Below are 23777 nucleotides of genomic sequence, written 5' to 3'. Positions count from 1 at the left end.
CCCCCCCCGCCAGCGGATTCTCAGGGGAATGTGAGTCTCTGTCAAAGGGAAACAAAGAGCAGGACACACACTGAGGAAATCTGAAACTGGTTCAGCCTTTGGCGTCAAAGATCAGCTCCTCAGTTATGGTCAACAGGACAGCCGAGCAGCCAACCCTTCTCCGCCCCCCCCCCCACGCATCATCTACGCATCCTAGATCATGTTAGGAGCAAGTGCTGGAACTATGGGTGAACACAACAGGCCTGGATTGTGGGTCCGTGCGTGAGGGTAGGGTGCTGTGCATCGACCCTTTCTTACTGAGACACGGCAGCAGAAAGCAGAATCACAGGAATGCGAGGGGACGAGAGCTCTTTGCCAGACCTTGGAGCGTGGATTTCGCGGAGCTCAGTGATGTGGGCAGGACGGGAGGGAAGGTAGAAGATCACCGCTCATTGGGGCAGGAGTCTACGGGGGCCTTGCTGCTGCTGGCTGGGATCACCGGCTGCTGGTGAAGTTCTGGGGCTCATTTGTAATGTGTGTGTAAGGCATTGGGGTTGAAGGGTCGAACCTCCAGGTGGGCCTGGATGGTCTTCCTAACTACATCTGGAAAGATGCACAGCCTTCCAGACCAGCACAGCGTCATTTGTCACCTCCAGAACACAGGGGAGGGTCTGACAGAGGCCAGGGGCTGGGAACTCGGTGTCACCGACTGCAGATGACAAATGTCCCCACAGGTGTTTACAGCCCAGTTACACTCAGCTACCCCACTGTGCTTTTTTATTTTCATTTATAGAATGGAATAAAACTAGACATTTATTGGTCACAGACCACTTTTGTGTTCCTGTAACTCAAAAACGGTTGTGTTCTAAAAAAATGAAGTATTGCCCACTTCAAGTCTATAATAGAGACGGGGTGGCGCTGGTGTCCCCCGAATGTGGGGATTAGCAGCTCCACGATTGCAGACCATGCCGGGGCTCCCTCCGCCCGAGTAGGCCTTATTACACGTAGGCATCTTAACTCCTGACAGTCTGTGACCCGAGCCCTCACCAGACGGACGTGTCTCCTCTGTCACGTAAATAACACACGCCTCCACAAAAGACTGCAGGAGACATTCTGACACGATCCGTTGCAATGGTTTTGACACAGCCATGATGGCCTTCCTTTCCAGATGGAGGAAGGCCATGAACTGCCGTGCAGCGTGTTGAGCGCACGCGGGAGGTGTTGGAGCGGTGGGGGAGACGCGAGGGGAGGGAGTGGCCTGGCTCCCGGGCGGCCATCTGACAGCAGAGCGGCTCATCTGCCGGCACTTCCACCGGAAGCTCCACCCTCGGAACTTGGCAAGTGTGCCATCTGCTCCTTCCCACCAGCCTCCACAGCCTCACCACGCAGGACGGCTGGCGATTCGCCACACGGAGGATATGGAGGATCCCAGCTGTCTACTTTGCTTTCAGGGGTGGCTCAGCCCGGAACAGAGGTGGAACCAGCACTGCCCCTCACCCCGCGGCGACTTTGTGTGCGCCATCGAAAACCAAACAGGTGTGGGAATTACGTTTCCATTCCGTTCAGCGGGAGGCCAGCCGCCACATACACAATCTAGATCGATCTCTAGAATATCTACCTGCATGGGCCCAGGATGGCATCAACGTTTATAAGATGGATACAGCCCTTCACGTTCACAAGGGACTGTGACGAAATTGCCCTCCGATTCTCCCACTGGGTCGGATGTGTCTACCCTGCGGAGGGCTGCTCGCGATCAGGGGGAGGTTTTCATAGTTAGATCACTATTCTTTTTTCCCATTCTTTTCTTTCTTTCTTTCCTAAATGTCAAAGAGCAAAGAGGAACCCATCAGTGATGGAAGGTGGTCGGTCGATTTCTCTATGATGTAAAACCGCAAGGCCCTGAAGCTGCGGGAACTGAAGGGGATGAGAACCGATTTCTGAGAGTGGTATCTGCGGCAGTGCCAATTCTCATCTCAGCCTCACACGCGTGATGGCAAAATGCCGGGTGTCCATTCACAGTGGCCCAGGGGTGACACAGAACTTGTACGTAAGTAGGCTTACTGAAGTGAAAGACACTGGGTTGCTTTGACAATCCCACGCAGTAAGTTCTACAAGTCCGAGATAGGCCAAGAGCAGCACCTTGGGGGCCCCACAGCCGGCAGTCACGTGACAGGGACCTGCTCCTGCAGAAGTCACTATAAACTCTTGTGGGACAATTTTACAGCGTAGAAGCCATCATCAAAACTGATCAAGTGGACAGCATGCTTACATCTGCCAAACTGTATGTGAACAAGAAGTTGGCTCCAGCACCCTCCAGAGTAGATGCAATGACATTCAGACATACACATTAATATATATTACTGTACATATATAATATATAACATACATTATATATAGTGTGTGTGTGTGTGTGTGTGTGTGTTTGTGTGTGTGTGGTTTCCAAGACTAAAGACAGACCAAGCACATCCCGGGGCAAACCTCCCACTTGCGGGCTGTGGAACATCCCATGGATGTTTGGATCGCTCATATCTCAGACTTAGCATGGTCATAGAACCAAGCTTTTATAAATAAGGCCCACCCCTCTCCCACTTTGAAATAGATTCTAGATGACTTCTAATGCAATTGCTAGGCACAAGGAATCTTATATATTATTTAAGGAATAATAACAAGAATGGAAATTTGTAGCTGTGTGGCACATACATAGCTATTTTTCTCAAACATTATTGATCCATGGTTAGTTGAGTAGAGGAATTCATGGAGGTAGAACCAGGATAAGAAGGGCGGTCTATATAACAATGTATCTATTCGCCGACCTCTTCCTCCCCCTCCCTCTCCTCCTCCTCTTCCTCCTGTTCTTCCTCCTCTTCCTCCTCCTTCTCTTCCTCTTCCTCCTCCTTTATCTCTTCTTCCTTCTTCCTGGTGGTTTGAACTCAGGGGCTTGTGCTCACTAGGCATGTGCTATGAGTTGTGCCTCCAGCCCAGCCCGACAGGCTTTCCTATGTCCTCTTTCAACTGTCATCCCTCCAAGGAGGTCAGGATCTGACCTCTATCAACAAGGCTCACTTCCAGACTTGACAAAAATGGAGCCAGCCAGAACCTGTGTGTGTCTGGGCTGCTTTGCTCCCTGTTCAGCGCGGGCTGCTGCCACACAGCACACAGCTGTCCTTCCTTCCCTTTGCCGTGGTTTGCCTCAATGCACTGGCTCAGTGTACCATCGTGGGTCTGCGTCTTATTTCCAGCCCGGAGCTATGAAAAAACGTGGCTAAAAATATTGGTGTGTTTGTCGGTGTGAATAGAAACCCTCCACCCGGGTGAGCTGGTTGTCACAGGACACAGGGATGCGTCGGGTTTAGCACATATTCGAAACACGCCCGGAGTCATACCAGGTGAAGAGGCTCAGCTGTTCGGCATCCTTGTAGACACTTGCTGTTGGCAGCCTTTCCTTTTAGCCAGTGTGAACTCCTGCATCTTGAAGATATGGCTCTTCGGATTCTTTCTCTAGCTTTCGACTTTTATCGCCCATGGTTTGCTGTCAGTTCTCACTTGGATTGTTTTCTTTCCTTCTGTATCTTCTTTTGTCAAGAGTAGGGTTTGAAATAAGGTCCTCATGCTTGCTGGTAGGAACTCTACCACTCGAACCATGCTCTTGATTCTTTTTTTTTTTCTTGAGTGATCTGTTTCTGACTGTGTCTCATGCTTTTCCTCTGAGGCCAGGTTTGGACCATGATTCTCCTACCTATGCCTTTGGGTCTTTGCTATCACACACAATTTGTTTGTTAAAATGGGGGGCTTAATAAATTTTTACCCAGCTTGGTCTTGAACTCTGTTCTTCTTGATCTCTGCTTCCTGAGCAGCTGAGATTCTAGACATGAGCCACATACCTGGCTCTGAATTCTTTTCATATTTTTTTTTCAGACTCATCATGGCAGTGGACTTTGCGTTTTCTTTCTGACAATCCACAACTCGTCTTCCGTTCTTGGCTCTAACTGCCAAATTTCACATGCATTTCTAACCTTACCCTTGTACCTGCTCCCCAAATTTAAAGACCTGTGCCTCTTCAGGGTGGTGTATAGTGGAGCCCCTCCTATCGGGGGCCTCCTCATTTCTCTTTTACCACCATCTTCATAATTTTCTACCTAGGGTCTTTGAAGGCTAACAAAAAAGGTTTCTTTGAACAGCTATATTTGGACAGTTTAGCAGTGGCTTAAATTCATTTTCTAGGCAACTTTGCTGGCTTCCAATCAAAGGTGTATAAACTTTTAACTGGATTAGTCTATTATTCAAGGTATTAGAGATGAAGTAGCTAATTCTCTCTTTTGTGAGCTCGCTGAAATGCCTTCAAATGAGGAATGTAAAGATGGGAAATGAGACTCATTTTCATGGGAGGGTTTGTTTTCTGAAGTATTAGCCGTTTCCATGGAGCCCGGTCCGTTACAGAGGATGCTCAGCCGTTTTTCTCCAGGCTTCCAATAGAGGCCACTGCGGGGAGGGGTCCACCACACCTGGTCATCTGCAAAGGCCCTGGAGAGCCCTGGGCTCCCTCTGATGCCACTCCTTGGACTCCTGGAATTGTCCCTTCAGTCCCTGTGTAGTAACCCACTAAGAGGCCGAAGGTTTCTAGCATATTCCAGTCTCCTGAACCCCAGTCCCCACCCCTGCAGGCTCTAACCTCCCAGAGCGCAGCTGAGGGCAGTGGTACAGTTTAGTGCCCGTGAGAGCCAGCTGCTTGGGACCAATACATGGCTGGCTTCAGGGTCAGCAGCCAGTGGCCTCACGCTGCACTTCCTTCTCTGTCAAAAGGGATCTGTTGTATCTGCCTCAGAGGGCTGCCGTGAAAACGATGGGGAGTCCGCATACAGCCCAGGGCCTCGCACGGACCGAGCTGGCCCCTCTCCGTGCTGCTGGAACCGGCTCAGAGCCTTGGAGCTGCCTGTCACCGCAATCGTCCTCCACCATCGCACTGCAGACGCTGGACAAGTCTTCTCTCCCCTTTATGATTTGTAAATTTGTCCTTGGGATCCATCTTCAAGGCTTTCACTGGTCTGCACAATTTCCTAGAAGGGGTAACATCCTGGTACGCCCACCCGAACCCTCATCCTGCTCGCAGCCCTTATGGTCCAGGCTACCAGTTCTAGCCAATGGAAACACTGCTTTCATGTCCAACCCCTGAAGAGCTGGCGTCCAATGGAAACACTGCTTTCATGTCCAACCCCTGAAGAGCTGGCGTCCAGTCTCTTGGCAATTTGTTTTTCTGCCACAGCTGCAAAGCAGGTTATTTATTATGCACAGCCCAGGTTGGCATACAGTGGGTTAATGTATCATGCACAGTACGGGATGTTTGGATCTCTTCAATCCTGGGACCCTTGGGGCTGCAGGGAGCAGAGCAGCCTGGTTAGGATTTGTAGTTCAAGCCAGAAAGAAACTTGGTTGTGTTGTAGCCACTAAAATTGGAGGTAACTCATTCCTGAAGGCCTGGCCCTGACTAATGCATTGACTTGGCTTTTAGATGGACACTGTGTTCATGCACCTATATTCTGGAGCTGTCTTGTGGGGACTCCTGAGCAGAATAACCTGCCTGCCCCTATTCTGGAACCTTCTTAGAGTGTAGCCCTTTGAGCAGTGTTTTATGCTAGAACTGGTGGAGTCCGGTTGAGGATCTTACCCTCGCCAATGATTCTGGGGTGGCATGGGATCCTCAGAGCTCACTTCATTTCCCCATTCACCAGACTTTCTAGATTCATCTCTAGGAAAACATGATAGTCCGTATATCGTGCCTTCTTCACCAAATACACCAGTAATTATAGTCATAGCTACCTCCGGCCTGTGATACTTTTGCTCTCACACCCACTCCATCACTCCTTTCCTGACTAACACATCTTCAGGTCCCTAAAGGAAATGCCACTTCTTCCAGTAAGCCCGCTTTGATTTCCTTCAGCCCCAAATTCATCCGTTCCATACCTGCCCTAGTGCTCATCCAGGCTTGCCCTAGGCTGCTGGAAGAACATTTGCTGTTTTTTGTTTTTTTGTCAGTCGTGGGGCTTGAACTCTGGGCCTGGGTGCTGTCCCTGCACTCTTCAGCTCAAGGTGAGCACTCTACCACTTGAGCACAGCATCACTTCCGGTTTTCTGGTGGTTTATTGGAGATAGGAGTCTCACGGACTTTTCTGCTCTGGCTGGCTTTGAACCGCAGTCCTCAGATCTCAGCCTCCTGAGCAGCTAGGATTTACAGGTATGAGCCACCAGCACCCAGCTTTCTATCTGGTTTTTGAAAATTAATTAATTAATCACTTTTTGCTGGTCCTAGGGCTTGAACTCAGTCACTGAGCTTCTTTGTATTTAAGTCTACCACTCTACCAAGTGAGCCCTAGAGACACTCTGGCTTTTTTGAGTAGCGTATTGGAGATAAGGGTCTTACCGGGATTCTGTCCAGCTGGTTTTGAACTGCAGTCCTCAGATCTCAGCTTCCTGAGTAGCTGGGATTACAGGTGTGAGCCACCGGCACTCGGCATCTATCTGTTTTTATTACCACCTCGGCTAAGGTACACAGTTCATGCTGACAGGAGTCATGATGCCAGGGGTCATAATGGCAGAGATCATGATTGCAGAGGTCATATGGCAGGGGTCATGATGACAGATTTTAGCTGGTTCAGTGACCACTCTCATTTACAAATACTGTTCCTGGGAGGGAGCAGGAACTTTACGATGCTCTCCTGAGCAACACCTTCTCTTATTTTGTAAAGAAGGGGGAGGATAAGTCAATAGCCGCCTTGTTCCCATGAGGAAGAAAGTTCTCCTTTAAACACCCCCAAACGGAGCACAGGGAGGTGCCTCTCCTTCCAGGAAGAGTTACTTCCCACCATTTGTCTCCACACCGTTCAAAACTGCAAAATCAAATCAAACCCTGGCTCCTTGACTCTGCGGTACACATTAGCTCACTGCAATGCTGATGCTGGGTTTTTTTTTCATTATGAGCTAGAAACCAGTGCAGTGTTCATAAAGAGAGACGAGATGAAAGCCCAGCCAGGGATCTCAGAAAACACAGCGCGCTCCCATTCCAATGAGGAGAAAAAAGCCCACAAACAGACTTGGGGCTGAATTGTTCTGGTTTCTTAGTCTTTGTTACTACAAAGAACAAACTCAAGCAGTGTGAACCACTCAGAGAAAACTTTCTACCCACCTCTTTGAATTCACACCTACCAGGAGTCCCCACGTTGAAGAACCCACCACGAGCTCTTAAACAGGGACTTGGAGAACCATTAAAAAATATAAACCAACAGGAATAACTTTTTGAATTAATTTTCTGGGCTGGGACAGTAACGGGAACAGCTAATCCAACCCAAAGAACATAGATAACATGATAATGCGACACCAAAATCCTGGCCAAGACTTCCTTTTCTGGCTTGTTTCGTCATATATACACATAGGGGTATTTTTTTTAATGTGAATAAGATCATGAATCCATGATCACAAGCAATTTATAATCTTATTTCTAAGTACAATGAGTGCTTTGCTGAGCTTTCTTTTTTAAAAGAACTTATTCATGAAGTCAACAAAATATTGCAGTTTTTGGAAAAAATAGATGTATGTTTTTCCCTCTCTGTTTATTGAGACCCACACTCTATTGTGACATCTGGTACTCGAAGCATTCCCTCCACAGTGAGTCTAAGCAGGGGTGGGGTAGTGGTGGGGGTGTGGGGAGTGGGGGGGTCGGGGGTGCTTTTCCCAGTGCGTGGAAAGCACAATGCGTGTGCCGGCAATGAGCAGCGTCCTGGCTCTTTCTTCTTGCTCATTAACTCCTCCTTAATTCATAAAGGCAAATGAACGCTGAAGCCACGGCAGGGAGCAGAGCCAATGCATCCACAGGAAATTGTCTGTGCCAACCCACTCTGTAGCGGTTGCTTCAAGCCTCGGAATGTGAAGGGAAGAGACCCGGGGTTAGTGATCCACCTGGATTGGATAACTGACTGGAGGATCCTGCCTTCTTTTTCTAAGAACACCAGTCGTTGGATTTAAAGTCCCCCCTTAGTCTGGCATGACTACATGGACAGCTAAGCTAAGTCACCAGCAAAGACTGTGTTTCTGGAGTTCTGGGTAATGGGTAGACATGAATTCGGATGGGGGCAGTACTTACTGCAGTAAGAAAGGAGTGAAAGTATTTGTCATCCAGGGTAGTTGTTAGAATGAAGTGCACTTAGACATGCATGTCACACTGTGAAAACACAATGAACACTGATCATATGAGTAGTTGACTCCTACAGTGCCTAGAGGAAAATCTGAAACACATGTTCATTCCTTGTCAATTCTTTCAGCTTCCAGGGATAAACACTATCTTTAGGCCAGTCTCGAGTGGACAAACCAGGAAAGGTTTGTCTAAGTCTGTTTCTTCTCCTGTTTTGCCCTTCACTTTCCCAGGATTTGCGTCTGCCTATGTCTTTATCAACGACATGGGGCCTGGAGAAGAGCTGGCAGAAAAGGTGACGTGGGATCTGATGAGTGCTGGCATGGTCTGAACCCAACAAAGATGCCTGTGGCTTTTGGAGACGTTCCTGGGTCCACATCACCATCGACAGATGAGGGGCTCCTGAGGGGGCGATCTGATACGTGGGAGCAAATAGTATTTTTGAAGTCCAGTCTCCTGGATGGGCCCCGTCCTGTGAGGTCAGGGTGTCCGTTGTGTGATTCAGGTCAAGCTTAGACCTATTTTGCTTGATGGTTTGGAGCTTGGGGGGGGGAGGTGGAGTAAATCTAATCCAACCCACTCGGTTCCCAAATCCTCTCATGGCCCCAGCAGGTCTTACAGGCTCCAAGATGATGCTTGAGTTGTTTACCAGCATAGCTAGTGAGCTTACAATGAGGTCCAGCCCCAAGAGACCTTCGCTGCTCTTTCTCCTTTTATCTTCCTTGGTCTGTGATGGATTTTTTGGATTTAGCTGATTGTTCAGGATCACAGATAAAAGCCTGGTGGGACTGACCTGAGAGTCTTCAGTCTTCACAGGAGGGGGTCCCCCAGAGGTTCTGATTCAGGAGGTCCTGGGGCTCAGAGTTTCTGCCATGTCACGGGCTTCTGGGCTACACAGCCCGCTGTGAGCCACTGGTCTAGAGCAGCGTCCTTGGAATGTCATGCAGACGTTTCTTTTCCCCTGAGAATTTCACCTTTACTAGGTTTCAGGGTGGTTTCCAGTGTTACCAGCTAACGCTGACTGAGGGCTACTTGGTGCTAGAACTCCTCCCCCGGCCGCGGGGTCCTGTGAGAACGCTGCTTTAGGGAGCCCCTTCTCATGACCTGCGATTTGACAGCCTGCCTGGGCCCCTGTGCTGGGGAATGATGGATGCCCAGAGTCTGGGTCCTTTGCCCCTGCTGGTGTGGGGTTTATTTATTTTTTCACTTAAACATTCTGAAGCAAACTGAAAGCGTTCTTAATATCTTCCTTTTGCTCCTTTTATTTTCACTTTTTGTTTTATTTTTGTTCTTCATGACTTTTCCTATGGCAGTGATGATCTGTAGTGCCTTACATTCGCTTCTATGATGTTTACCGCAATGTGTGATTCACTGAGTTTATGACCTGCCTTCTTCTCTCTAAGTGTGTGTGTGTGTGTGTGTGTAAGAGAGAGAGAGAGAGAAACAACATTTTCCTTTATGAGAAGAAGATAGGAACAATTATTAGGATAACAGTGATGTTGTCAGTTCCTTTACTTGATACAATAAAAATGTGGGCACCTACTTTCAGTTACCAGAGGTTTAGAGGGGAAATTTCAAACTGATTTCTTTTACACTTTGAAGAACTTTCATGTATGTACTTAGTCTTACCTAAGCTTTCTGCATCTGTATTTTATTTTTGCCAGTCGTGGGGCCTGAACTCTGGGCCTGGGCACTGCCCCTCAGCTCTTCAGCTCAAGGCTAGCACTCTACTACTGGAGCCACAGCGCCACTTCCAGCTTTTTCTGCTTATGTGGTGCTAAGTAATCGAACCCAGGGCCTCATGCATGCAAGGCAAGCCACCTTCCCAGCCCCTGCATCTGTATTTTTCTAAGAACACACACACACACACACACACACATACTTTTTTGAATATCTATTTGCACAGGTGGTGGAGGACAGCATGCTATCCAGTTGGACAGTCTGGTTCTATCTGGAAGCAGGTGCACCAACCCCAGTGTGAGCTGGAGGTAGATCATGGCTGCTAAGCTGTCAGCTTCTGAACCTACTCTGGATGAATTCCAGGCAGGATTTTACAGCTCCCCATGCCCCCCCAAACCCTTCTTGGTGAACATTTCTTTATTTCTAGGTTTCCTGTTGGCTGTCAAGATGCCTCTAATTTCCTGATAGTATTTTTGAGAAATGGGAAACTTCTGCACAAGAAAATTATTCCTTCATTGGCATGTTGTGTGTTTTTAATATTCCATTAGACTTGGTCCAGTTATCTCTATCTCTATAATTTCAAATTGTACTGTATCATTTAGGGGCTGCAAAAGGATTTTCACAGGCAAGTTAAGTCCAATTGTAGAACAGTATGTTTATCAGTTTCCTCAAAATGTCATCTAAATTCATATTTCGTATTCTGAGATCTGTACTGTGTTCTGTCTCCATCTCATAGAGCAAAAAAATTACACACCACCAACTATCACCTCTAATAGGAATAAAAACCGTTCTTTACTTTATCAGTTTCTAAACCAATATCCCTGAAGAATTAAATATCTCACTCTTTTTCTTCCATTTCTTACAAAATATCCCCAGGAGAAAGCCATAGACACATCTCAGCTTTCTGTTCACAGGCCTCCTGGGTGGCATCAAGGAAACCAAATCCCATTCGTCAAACAAAATCAACACGTTTTACAAAAAGCCCATTTCAGGGGAGCGGATGACAGACCCAGAGGAGGCAAAGGCGGACACCACAGCTCCCAGTCCTCTGCCCAGGTGCTGCTATCGGCCACCTGCTCAGCGACACATCTGGTCAGCTTGTGATCCTCACCGACCTGGATTCTCTCCCTGAGCTCAGTCAGTCTCCTCTTGTGGACCAAACCAAGAGTGGGTAAGAAGTGTGGTGGCTGCTTCTAGGGCTTTCCAGAACAAGCCTGTGGCTGGCGCACGGGGTCTGGCTGTCCCCAGGTGGCTCAGTTTCCTGCCATATGGATTTGTCCTTTTCACACAGCAGTTGCCTTCGCCCATAGCCAGGAGGAACAAGAGCTCAGGCTTGGATTCAAACCACCTCTCTCTGCTCCTGGCCACGAAGTCATCCTTACTCAGTGTGGGAGACAGTGGCGTGGGGGCACAGAGGAGGTGTGGTCGCTGGGGCCATCCCGAAGGCTGGCTTCCACGGCATGCGCCAGTGACCAGCCCAGCTTCTTTGAAGTAAAGGGAACACAGCTGCCATCACAACGCGGGGGAGTTGGGTACAAATGTGGCTGGCTGGGACAAAGCTGGGGAGCGTGAGCCAGTCTGCAGACAGGCCTGGGGTTAGAGAATGGGCCCACTGAGCTGCTCCTTCCCTCCAGGGTCCATCCTCTCCCGCTGGGATCCACCATTACCCACAGAGGCACCGGACTTCCCGGCAATGTGTCCCGTCCCATGATCTGGCCCCCAGAGTGTCACAGGGCTCCACATCGGCGTGAGAATCCACCTTCCACTCCCACCAGCCCCACTCCAGACCCAGACTAGAGGGCCAAGGCCCCGGCAGACAGCGCCTTCTTCCCTCCTCTCTGACGTTCTAGATGGTTCACCTCTGTCCCTGGAACGAGTTCAAATCCCCTTTGCTGTGACAGGTCTCTGGGCTCACACTGACCTGGGTGTGGATTCCTCTGCTACCCTGCTCCCTGTTTGTGGAAACTTGGGAAAGTCAATGCCCTCCCTCGCCTGCAGGGAAGACTAAGCCCACAACCCCAATGAGCGCACCGGCAATGCATTTGTAATGTCTGGCAGCAGAGATGGCCTAACCACATCGAGTGTTCAGTGGTGGATCTCTCTTGTCTGGGAGTTTACAGCCAAACAAGAATTGCTCTCTTTGGGTAGAATTTTACCAGAAGGGCTCACCTGCTGGCTGATTCCTGTGATCATGACAGGGCTGCGGGGGTGGTGGGGGAGTTGTTCCCCTGGGGGAGGGATTGCGATGGGCTTTTCAAGTCAGAATGGCCTCGGAGGTGGAGGTGAGTCAAACCGTCCTCTGCCGTTGGCTAACACCTGGCACACCTCACAACTATTTGACCTGCGGAGGGGTTTCTGTCTCCTGCAGGCTCAGTGGAGAAGGAGCCTGAGATCCACAGGCCAGGTTTGAAGAGACTTACTGCTGAGGCAAGGGTACCTGAGTTCAAGTTCAGGTTCAAACCCAGGGTTTGGGGATGCTGTTTCTCCACCAGTCCATGGTTGGTGGCCAGAGGATGAGGCTCAAGGTCATACCGCCCTTGGGTAGCAACCAAGGTCACCTGCTCCCAGCATGCTCCTCTCCCTCACCCTCATCATGTTCACAGAGAAGGGAGATCTGAGAGCAAGACGACGTGGTTTCCTTTGGGGCAGATTTTCCTTTTCAATAACTATACGCACATGTCTCTGTGAGACCTGTCTGGCAGGAGGCTAATGGCTTGCTTGTTTGAACACAGTTCCTGTTTTTAAAAACAACACCATAAACAAATGTTACTTGGAAAATCACAGCCGATCACACAGGTGACTCGTCACCTTCTCACACGCAGGCCGGTGGCCGGGCGGAGCTGCACCTGTGTGGCGGGGTCACACCCCGGCATGGGGTCAGCTGACTGGGGTCAGGCACCGCCTGGTTCCGCCTCACCAGAACCCACAGCAGATACAAGTCCCCGCTCGCGTTCTACAACAGAGGAAGCTGTCATCCCCTATTCCCACCCCTCCAGCTAGAGACAACCGACAGACAGACTGAGTACTGGCTGTGTTTGGGGCTCAAAAAAATCCCTCCTCAAATACTTCATGCACAGCAGGTCCTCAAAAGAGACTCGGGGGCCCTGATTCCTACGTTTCCATCTCGGGCTTTGTGGCGGAACTTGAGCCTGCACGTCTGAGCTCTTCCCAGGGGCCACAGCCCAGCAAGCCGCCACACAGAGATGGAAATCCAGCCCAGTTGTTCACCAACTTCCCTCCTGGTGGAAGGCCACCCACGGACGGAATAGGCCCTTCTTCCTACAGTGAGCGGTGGCTCCCGGGCTGGGGCTGCTCTGCTTCCTCCTGCTGTCCACTCCGCCCCAGAGGAGGACGGTGTGTGTGGCAGTTCCCGGCCGGCTCTCAGAAACATCAAAGGCAGTCACACCGGTTTCCCACGGCGGATGCTACACAGTGCCACACCACCAGCGACTTCCTCCTCACAGCTCTTTGGGTCTGCCTGGGTTAAAACCCAAGGGTCGCATTCCTCCAGGGAGACTCTGTGTCCGACCCGTTTGAAGCTCCGCGCCCCTCGGAGCAGCAGCCCTTCCTCCATCTTCAAAGCCAACAGTCGACATCTCAAATCTCACTCAGACTCTGAACTCCACTTTGCCCCTTTATATATAAAGTGACTACGTCAGACCCAACTGGATAATTCGGAATAATCGTAGCATTGTAATATCCTTCATGTAGTCACACCTGCCACATCCTACATAGCTGTAGGTTCTGGGGACAATCCTGGGGGAGGGGCCTTATTCTACTTTCCACCCGGGTCATTTATGAGTTCCATTTCATAGTCAAAGAAAAACGAGGCTCAGAGAAGTGAAGTCATTTGCCCCAGGCCACACAGTTAAAATGGCAGGGAACCCGAACGGAGTCCTTCTCGTAGCCTTGAGAGGAGGGCGTTCTGATGGGAGAATTGAGGGAAACGAAGTCCAGGCCTCCAGATGTGTGGGAAGCCTCCGCACAGAGAGTGTAGACACTCCAGAAAGAGGCGCTATAGAAGCTAAGGTTGCCTGTTCGATCTTCTCGTAGCCTAACTTTTCCTCTGTACCTGGGGAGAAGAGGCAGGTGGAGGCTCAGGAGCAAAGTCCAGCTTCCCGGAACTCCAGGTGACACAGGCTCACCCTTGGGCACGGCTCTGCCACATTCCAAAGCAGCAGCCCGGGAAGTCCCAGCCCTGCAGCTCCTGTGGTACCACAGACGTCACTGAAACCTAACTAGAGACACGGATGCTATCATTTCTCCACCTGGGACCGTCCGCTGCCCAGTGTGACACACATTCCCTTCCACCTGGAGCTGTTCTAGCACCTAGGAAGAATGAGAGCGTATCCCTGCCTGCCCTAGGAGGGCAGAGCTTAAGGGGCCAGGAAACCAGACTCTAGGATCTGGGAGTTGTCCATGGAGAAAATTAGCCTGTGCAACAATGCAAGAGACTGGGAAGGGGTCCGGGGGGGGAGATGGGGGGGTCCAACCATGTTTAACTCTGGCTCCCACTTTAGAGTTCTATAAATAGAGATGCCATTCAGTAATTTTCAACCATCATTTCTACAGCTGTTCTTCGCAAAGGTCAAAAAAATCAACTCCCGTGGCTGTCTCAAATCTCAGAGCCACGCTAGCATGTCGGCGATGTGCCCGTGCGGATGTCGAGAGAGGAGAGGCGGCCGTGGCTGGCGGGCTCCTCCGCCGAGGAGGGAGGCCCACCGCCGAGGCTCCGCTTTGCGAGAAGCCAGGGTGCTCACCGCTTCGGCCGTGCACCTTAATGCGCCTCTGGGAACCTCCTTACCCGACACGGGCAATGCTGGACCTGTGATTCCCAATCCCGGCGCGGGTCACGATGACATGTACAACTCACGGGGACACTAATGTCCCGGCTCAGAGGTGACAGCACCCTCTCCCTCCATCCTGACCTTCACCCCCTAGGCCTCAGGACCACAGATATCCAGGCCTTTAAAAATCCAGCCCTCCAAGAGAGTCACCAATGTGACTCCCCACTGCTTAGATGAAGAGATCGAGGCGCAGTCCAAGCAGAAGGGGGTTTATTCCTCTAGATCCTGCCATGGAACCCTCTGGAACATTCACAAAAATGACGAGACAGGAGAAGCCATACCCAGTTGTGGCTAACAGTTGCTCAAGCTAATCACATTCCCTTTGTCACGGTGCCCGAGAGGGGTGAAGGTGAAATTCAAACTCAAGCGGCTGGATGTGAAGACTGCTGCTTCATGGGGGGGCGTGGGAGAGTGGGAGCATCGGGAGGGGAGTAGGGCCTTGGGAAGCGCTCCACGCAGGCCTTGGGCGCCGGCGCTCTGGTGATGCGCACATCCCAACAGGCAGCGGAGCGCGTGGGGTATTTTGCAAGTCACTGGTTAACTCACTGCTTGGGCTCCACATTTACAGAGGATCAAAAATAATTGGGAAAAAATGGCATCTGTTTTGAACACGGACAGACCATTCCCCTCAACAGTACAGTCTAGCTAGTCATATAGCATGTGTGTTGTGTTAGCTACTGGAAGCAATCTAGATCAGACTTAAAGTATCTGGAAGGATTCAAGGATTTGGGGATCCACAAAAGGGAGGTCCTGGGAAGAATCCCCTTTGGAGATGGAGGGAAGACTATACACCTTTCTATATCATTAGCCACTCGGCTGCCACATCATTCTCTATGATTTCGTGGCTTTTTGCACGTGGAGACATAACATCACTTTTTGAACATGTCCTCAATGGTTGGACCTTTAGTTCTTTAAACAAGACTCCACTAGAATCTTACTTGTGGGCTCTTGTACACCCATTTGTAGGACTGTGAGTCAGAGAATGTTCAGGGCACTTTTTTGAAGCCGTTGGGTCTGAGCTGAGCTGTACGGATCTACATTTCCTCTCTAGTTCAGTTGCCTTCATCAGAGTTGCTATGGAAGCCACCAAGGCCCTGGGACCTGGAATAGACTCAGTGACCCAAAAGGCCAGCATCTGGCCCTTGAGACAGTTGGCATGGAAGTCTATAGCCTGATGGAATCCAAACTTGTACCAAAACATTACTGGGTCTTGCTTTTCCTGTGTGCTTCAAAATCTGTTTCTTCTGAGAGTGTACCTACCAGACAAATACCAATAACATTGGTTCAAACAAAGGGGAAAAATGCATGTGCTCTGGCAGTGGACTGTTAGAGGTTTGAATCACAGGGACGTGGTCTCCCTGGGGGATAATTGGGAAAACATTACCAACCTGGCTAGATTTCTGTCAGGATTAAATAAAAGGAAGCACTTATCACAATTGACAGGTATCACCAAGGCCCGAAGATGTCAAGTGTAGGGAAAATAAGAAGGGCCCAGACGGGTTTGACAAGTGATACAGGAAATGTCTTCTCCTGGTCCTGGCTGTGTCTCTTTCTGTCTTTGGACAGCTCTAGGGAAATCTAGGCTTTTCTTCTGGGATCCTTGCAGATCAGAAGACAGGTGTACATCCTCTCCCTCCTGTTCCCCTCATTCTTGCTCATGCTGAGGGTTCAAAGCTCTGCTCAGAGAAGGACCCTTGCATGGAAAGTCTCTGTTCCGGCCGAGATCCCTGCAAACCTGTTCTCTGTGCTACCGGGGCCTTTCCCAGATGACTGCCCCTAACATTTAGTCTGTGTATAGACAAAACAATTACTGTCCATCTTTCTATTTTTAAGTTGAATAGTTGTTTTAATTATGGCCATCAGACTTGGAGTTGAGAGCTAATTACTGAGGTTATGTTGATGTTTCATTAAGCAAGAAATGGACTGTGCTGCCATGAAAGTGAAAGCAGAGCCAGTCCCGTGACCCAGCTCCCGACCAGATCGGCCGCTCTCCACAGGGATTATCAGCAAATGCCACTCAGCGTGTGGAGCGGACACACGAGGACACGGATGAATCAATGCTTCGACTGACAATCATTCAGGCCACAGTTGCCTAATTGTGGTCCAGGGGTCAAATCTGGCCTGCTATTTAGTTTGTGATGGCTGCTGAACTGAAAATGTGTACATCAATTGTACAAAATACTGGGCTTGTTGTGATATTTGATAGAATATAGTTTGATCAACTTCACCCTACCTACTACGACCTCTCTTCTTCTTCTGTCCTCCTCTGGAGTGCGTTCTCTTTTCAAATAGTCTCCCTTCTACTTTTGTGCTTATTAAAAACAATCTCTGAGAGAAAGCTTGCAGTATTTGTCTCTCCGAGTGTATTTTCCTTAGTTTAACACGATAGTCTCCAGTCCCATCCACTTTCTTGCACATGTTCTGTGCACAATGGTGGCACAAACCATGTAAGTACCTGCCTGCGATGATCTGCAGTATCCTCAGCTCTTCTCATTGCGCTTCAAGCCTAGACCAATTGGCCCTTGCAGAAACGGCTGGTCTCACCTCTCACCCCAGATGACCCTGTGCTGGGCGGTCTCTCACCATGGTGCCGGATTCCCAGTGAAGAGGGGCAAGTCCTTGTGAGCCTTCAAACTCACACGTGATCTGCAGACATCTCTCCTAAGGCATGGTGTGGGTAAGAACAGACTGAAAGCGACGTGCTTGCTGGGCATTTTGAGACGTTGCAATGTCCGGAAATGGCCCATTCATTGCTGTTCTGCCTGACTTGGAGGTGGTGGCTTCTGGGCCCCTTTCTCTGAAGTGCATTACAGTGGACACTCACCACAGCTGTCGAGATGACCCCGCGCTGGCTGGGAGGGAATATGCTCAGAGGTCCTGAAATGACTGTCGTTTTTCATCTGGCAAGAGAAAGCTTGCTCCTAATTCTTGCTTCCTGTTTAAGTCAGAACTCCATGAGAAATGCTTCCTAAATGGAGGACGGGGCACCTCCCCCCAGGACCACTAACAGGGATGGAGAAGAGAATGATGTTGTTTAGGTTCAAACACTGGAAAGCCTGCCAGTGAAGCAAGAATTACGCACCTACTCCACAAGAGCTATGATCAACACACAAATGCACAATAACTCTAATCACAGTTCTTGGCTGATGGGGGAGAGAGTGCTCTAAAAGAATGAGATTTTTTTTTTCCCAGAAAAGAAAAGAAAAAAGATAGATCTTCAGTTTTTTTTTAGGGTACTTCACAGAGAGCTTTAAATCATAGAAAAACAGAAGCACTCTAAATTCCGCATAACTATGCATGTTATTTTATTCCATGTAAAAACCAGAAAGAAAAAAAATAGTGAAAAGAAAAGAAAGCTTAGAAAATTAAGTATGTGTGAACTCCCAGAAGTTGAGTCTCTTTATGACAGAGCTGGGTCTCTTGAGTTAACAGGTGATGAGTGACCACAGGTTTTCTAATAGGGAAAGAGCAGAGGAGAAACAAAGCAGGCTGTGTAGTAACCTAAAAAGCTGTGGAATGTAGACTTGAAGGGAAATCCTCCTCCACCCCCTTGGTTGGACCGGACATCTCTTGCGAATCTGCTTAGCAGGCTTGGGGTGTCTCAAGTCTGCATCCACAATGACCCCCAGAGACCCCTGACCGCCTCCCATCCGCCCAGGACCTCTCTCTCCATATGTAACAGGGCTGTGTGCAATGGTGGTGCTTCCCTACTTGTACCAGGATGCAATCCTCCCAATGGCGCCAGCAGCCCTTTGAGCTCTGAAACCAGCCGCTTGGCATTGCCCCGTCTCCTTCGTCTCTGGCCAGGCTGTTCTTCCCTCATCCTGCCCGCTCCTGCAGCTCCCGCACCCCTCCTCTCCACCCTCCAGCCCCCATGCAAGCAGGGTGCTCTGCGTGTCTACTGCTTTCGGCCCCGCTTCCATGCCTGATGGCCAGGGCAGTGCTGTAGGTTTCAGGACACATGCGCCCAACACTTATCCGTGATGTTTGGAAGCTGGGTACCTCTGTGTCTCATTGAACTTAAAAAAACCTTCCTGAGCTCTCTGCTGGGCAGGCAGATGCACTTCCTGTAGAGCACAGGAAGTCTGTTCCCCCAACCCGCCCTCCCCCACCTCATTGCCCACTGCAGAAACAACTGTTCTCAAGTAATATGTGGAGACTACTTGGGGACAAGTTAGGTGTTGTGCCGGTGCTTGACACGCCTTCAGTCTTCATAAGCCTAGGAGGAAGGACTATCACGATCCTTCCTCAGTGTGGCAGATAAGGAAACAGAGGCTTAGAGGTGCCAAGTGACAGGGCCAAACCCTGAGGCGCAGGTTGAATACAGTCCGAGGCCAGCACCATGCCTGTGATTTGGGCCTCTCAGAGCAGCTTCAGCTGGGATGAAGTCATGTTGGGAGATTAGGCACAGCCCTAGCCCTAGGTTTAATCAGCGGTTGGGCAACCTTGGAACAAAGGGGTACATGGTTAGGATTGCCGCTGGGGTCCTGAGACTCGCCCAAGTCCTCTGGTCTCTAGCTAGAGTGAGGAGGCAGAGGGCCCAGCCTTTCCTGTTTGTTTCCACACTGCCATCAGCAGGAGCATGGCAGGAGTGCAACTCGATTTCAGAGCCCGGGCTGGGCATCCTGCTTTGGGAATGCCGCCCACACTGGACAGAGTGTGCACTGGCCACCATGCTTCATCTGCAAGGGCAATGTGGTATTTTAAGACTAGTAAGATGATTTATTCACAGCTGCTCTTCTCTTCCTCTATTTTCTCAGTGGCAAGTAATTAAAAAAATGGAGATTATCCCAACCAAAATATTTATGAGTAAATAGCTTGCAGAAACGGTGAGGGTGCTATCTCTAACTAATTCCCGCCCCACCCACCACAACAAAGACAGAGAATGCTCCTGGAAGCATGATTGAATTGTGTGTAATTATTGCCAATGTTTTAAACATGATGGTAATGAGAAAAGTATTAACATCAGATTAGATTATTTATTTCCCTAAGAATATCACGACTGCTTCTAATTTCCATTCAAGGAAGGGGGAAATGCCTTCTCTCTATTCCCAGCCTGCTCGAGTCAATGTTACCATGATCACAATTTCTTTAGCGTGTTTCTGGAGGTGCGACCCACGTGGCGATGTTTGAATGTGGGCTGCTTTGTGCAAACACAGTTCTCCTAGAAGGTGCAACTATGCAGGCCTGTTCCTCGGCTGCTTTGTGGGAGCTGTTCCCTGAACATTCTGCTTTCTTCTTTGACACGCTCGAAGACTCCTAATACCTTGCAGCAAATAAATGAACATAAGGCTAAAAATAAATTCATATGTGACATTTAACATGGAAGGAAGAAAATCCTCTTAATTTTCACATTTGGCTAAAAAAAGAGAAATGTTCTGGAAAAATCTCCTACTAGCTGAAAATATAAAAAAACAAATGACTTTCCTGGTCCTAGTGTTGTTTTTTTTTTCTGTTTGCACATTTTTATGGGTTGGCTGGATTATCTGGAAGATAATATGCAATAAGGTAAAGCAAATTCAAACAAAGGCAAGTACTCAGCTCTAACATCATCAAAAGACTAATGATATTTTTACAAGGAATATGCCAAGATTGGTTTTTAAGGAACTCTTTTGGAAATGGTTTCCATTTGGGGAAAAAAAACTCACAAAAAACTAATAACAAACAAACTCCTCTTCCCCCCTCCCCTCAGCCATCCCTGACCATCAGCTGCCCTGAAGAGCTGCAAATTGTAGTTATGTTCAGAAAAGTTGGAAGGCTTCTGCTGGTGATTTTCGGTCTGGCAGCCAATATGATCAACTAAATAAGCCATTTATCAAACATTAGAAACCTTTATCTGATTTTATTTTGTAGTGCAGCCAGACATAGTTTAAAAACATGGATGGAGTCTCTAGAATAGAGTGGCTAAGTATAGCTATAGAAAGAGAATAAAACAGGGCCCTATGAACCCAATCTCATGGAGTAGGATGTATGACCCTTATTTTATCCCATCAATTCCCCGACTACTTTAGCAAAAGGTACCAGTATGGGAATCCCATTTATCACATGGGTCAACATCCCCTTTCTTAGAGCCCAGAGCCGCTCTCAGCCAGGTGGACATGAAGTGGAGAAATCAGATGATTGGATGATTATACAAGGGTAGATTTAAGCTGGCACCTAAAATAATAATACTCTGTCTATTTAACTGTGGTAGTTGTTCTGAGATAATATAAATGGAAGGAACATAGGTCATCTATCTGTCTATCCATCCATCTGTCCATCATCCCTCCCTCCCATCCATCGATCCATCTAACAATTCTTAGGTGTTTGGCAATATAAATATGTACAAGGAACCAAGATCCAAGGTCTCCTCTTCATGGAATGTATGGTATATTAGGATTTCAAAGAAAGTACCTAGTCAAGCTAGGACTAGACAGGGAGCCAAGCTTCCAAGTAAAAGGTGGTAATTATTAATACTGAGCTTCCAGTGTGAAAGGACCATCAGCCGCCATGACTGTTGATCTTGCAGCTTAGCAGTCTTAGCACAGATCTGCTTCGCTCTCACGTCCTTCCTTCCAGCCCACGCTCAACCACTCTCAAGCACCGTCGGGTGCAGAGGCTGGGAACATGCCAGAGGACGGGCAGACAGCATCCCTTTCGCCCTGGGCCTTGGAGCAGGGACAGGAGCAGGTCGGATGCCGGCACCTGCCTCTGCGTGCCCCAGGAGAGGCGTCCTGGGGAGTGATGTTGACACAGAGAAGAGAGAGTGACCAGGCCTTGGTCCTCCTTGCCGACCTTCTATCCAAGTGAACCGTGAAAGACAGAGACGGCAGCTGGGCAGGTACCGAGGGCTTGCCCCGTGCCCACTGCCTCCTGGGACTTCTATGTCACGTCTATGTCACCTCCGTCTTTCCCCTTTGCCAGTGCTTCCTGCCAGCATCCTCCCCGGGAGATGACTATGAGAGGAGAGGCCACCGCATGGAACATCGGCGTGAAAACCCCACATCCTGTCAGCCAAGTGCAGGGGGACCAGTGGGCCTGCAGGGCTGTCCCCTCGCTCCGGTGGGGTGAAGGATCTGGAACCCTTGGCACAGCCTGGCCACTCCCAAAGGGGCGTGGCTTGTCTGCACAGGGCCGCCAACGCACACCGCGCCACTGGAGAGCAGCCAGACTCAAAATCAAGCTTGAAGCCAGGCACTGGCGGCTCACACCTGTCTCCCCGGCTGCTTAGAAGACTGAGATCTGAGGATCACAGTCCAGACAAGAAAGTCTGATCACCAGTGAACCACTAAAAGCCAGATGTAGAGCTTCAAGCAGTAGAGCCCCAGTCTTGAGTGAAAAAGCTAAGGGAGAGCATCTAGGCTGCGAGTTCAAGCCCCACTACCTCCCCCCCCCCCCCCACACACACAGCGTGACTCACATCAATGCCCACAGAGTCCTACACAAAATGCCTTCTTGAAAAGGAATGGCTCACAGCTCTAGGCTGTACCCCCCAGCCAGCCTAGAAGGTTTTCAAAGCACACCTAGGACAGCATGCCTTCCCATCGGCTCTCAGAAACAAAATGGCAGATAATCCCACATCCTCGAAGGGGCCTGCCACCCTGGGAGGAGCCTCCCGGAGATGAAGACGTTGCAAGCTGCGGGAATGCCGTGGACATGTGACATGGACACACGGGACAGACATGTAACCCGTCCTTCTGTCCCTTTAACGACCGGGCGCTGGGGCCTCCCTGGTGCACGCTCTGAATCTGGGCCTCTCTCTCCCGCAGACTAGGCAGTGCTGCCGCACCGGCGCTGAACTCTGGAAACCCTCTCGGAAAAGTGACGCTCGTCATTCATTGTCATTGATTTTCCCATTGCTATTAAACGCACTTCTCTTGTTTTGGGGGCTGCTTATGTATTGCGGTTAGAAGCGCGTAATTCAACTCTCATCACCACACCCCCACCCCAACCAGCTGGAAGGAGGTAAGCTAGAAATACACTTGTCCCCCAAATAAACTTTAAAACATGAACGACATTCTACATGATGACTTTGGCTTAGATATAGACTTATAAAAGACTTCCCTTTAGAACAAAGAGAAGCTGTGATGGCAAAATCACAAACAAGACTGCACAACTCAGAGGGGCCGATCTACCCCACACCCTGGGTGGATGACCAGCATGGACGAGCGGAGGGCAGGAGAATGTTCTGGACTGAGGATTGGCCTCCACCAAAGGTATTGAAGTGAGCCATGGAGGAGGCATGGCGGTCTCCATGGAGCCAGAGGGCTTGTGGGGGGAGCCTGGGCACCCCCAGGGCTGAGCCTGGGCAGGATCTCAGGACCTGGGAAGTCTGGCAAGGAGCAGACCTGGGGTGGGTGGAGGGTGAAGAGGGTCTGGAGCTCTCAAGGTGGGTTCTGGATAATGGGGTTCCCCACTTAAGTATGGATGGGGAGCTAAGGGTGGATTTGAACTGAGCAGGGTCATGAGGAAGTGTGTGGCTGGACCAGGTTCAACACCCGACTGTCTCATGAGGCCCGGGTGCATGGAGAAGGCTCCCCAAGTCTGCGATCTCCCGAGAACTTGGAAATTGAGGGCAAAGAAACAAAACACCTCTGAACTTTGAGTCTTTCTGTGATGGCTGTGATCTCTGAAAACCTTCAATCACTGGGAAAAGCTGAGGTGTGGACGGACCGACGGAGGTCCAGAGACAGCTTTCTTGTGACAGACACAGGGTCCGGGAGATGGGCGCGGTGTGGACAGGGCCCAAGGTGGAGGAGGAGAGAAGGCCCAAGGGAACACAGGAAGCGGTGCCCAGGAAGTGTGGCACGGTCACCCGAGTCTGCACCCACGCAGCTTCAGCTGATCTTGCACAGAGCCTCCTCTGCCTTTCCTTCCCTCCTCTCCATTCCCTTCCTCTTCTCCCCCTCCCTCCCTCTCCCCTCCTCTCCCCTTCTCTCCCCCGCCTCTCCTCATCTGCAGAGTCCAGAGCCTAAGGACTTAATTGTGTCTGGAGCAGACACAGAGGCACCGGGTGGGAATTGCGCAGACATCCACCTGGCCACTGAGATCGGCGGGTCCCACTTCCCGCTACAGGTTTCCCCATCCGGCCAGCTGGGTGCAAACATCTCGTT

General features: G+C 49.9%; 1 protein-coding gene across 1 annotated transcript in view; it reads right to left on the bottom strand.

Annotated features, from left to right (window-relative positions):
- Positions 1-23777, bottom strand: part of Cdh13 (cadherin 13) — a 739646-nt gene that overhangs the window by 131800 nt on the left and 584069 nt on the right. The window lies entirely within an intron of this gene.

Source organism: Dipodomys ordii, unplaced genomic scaffold (genome assembly GCF_000151885.1).
Source record: "Dipodomys ordii isolate 6190 unplaced genomic scaffold, Dord_2.0 Scaffold18, whole genome shotgun sequence".
NCBI classification, from domain to species: domain Eukaryota; kingdom Metazoa; phylum Chordata; class Mammalia; order Rodentia; family Heteromyidae; genus Dipodomys; species Dipodomys ordii.
This window is presented reverse-complemented; position numbering and strand designations above follow the sequence as displayed.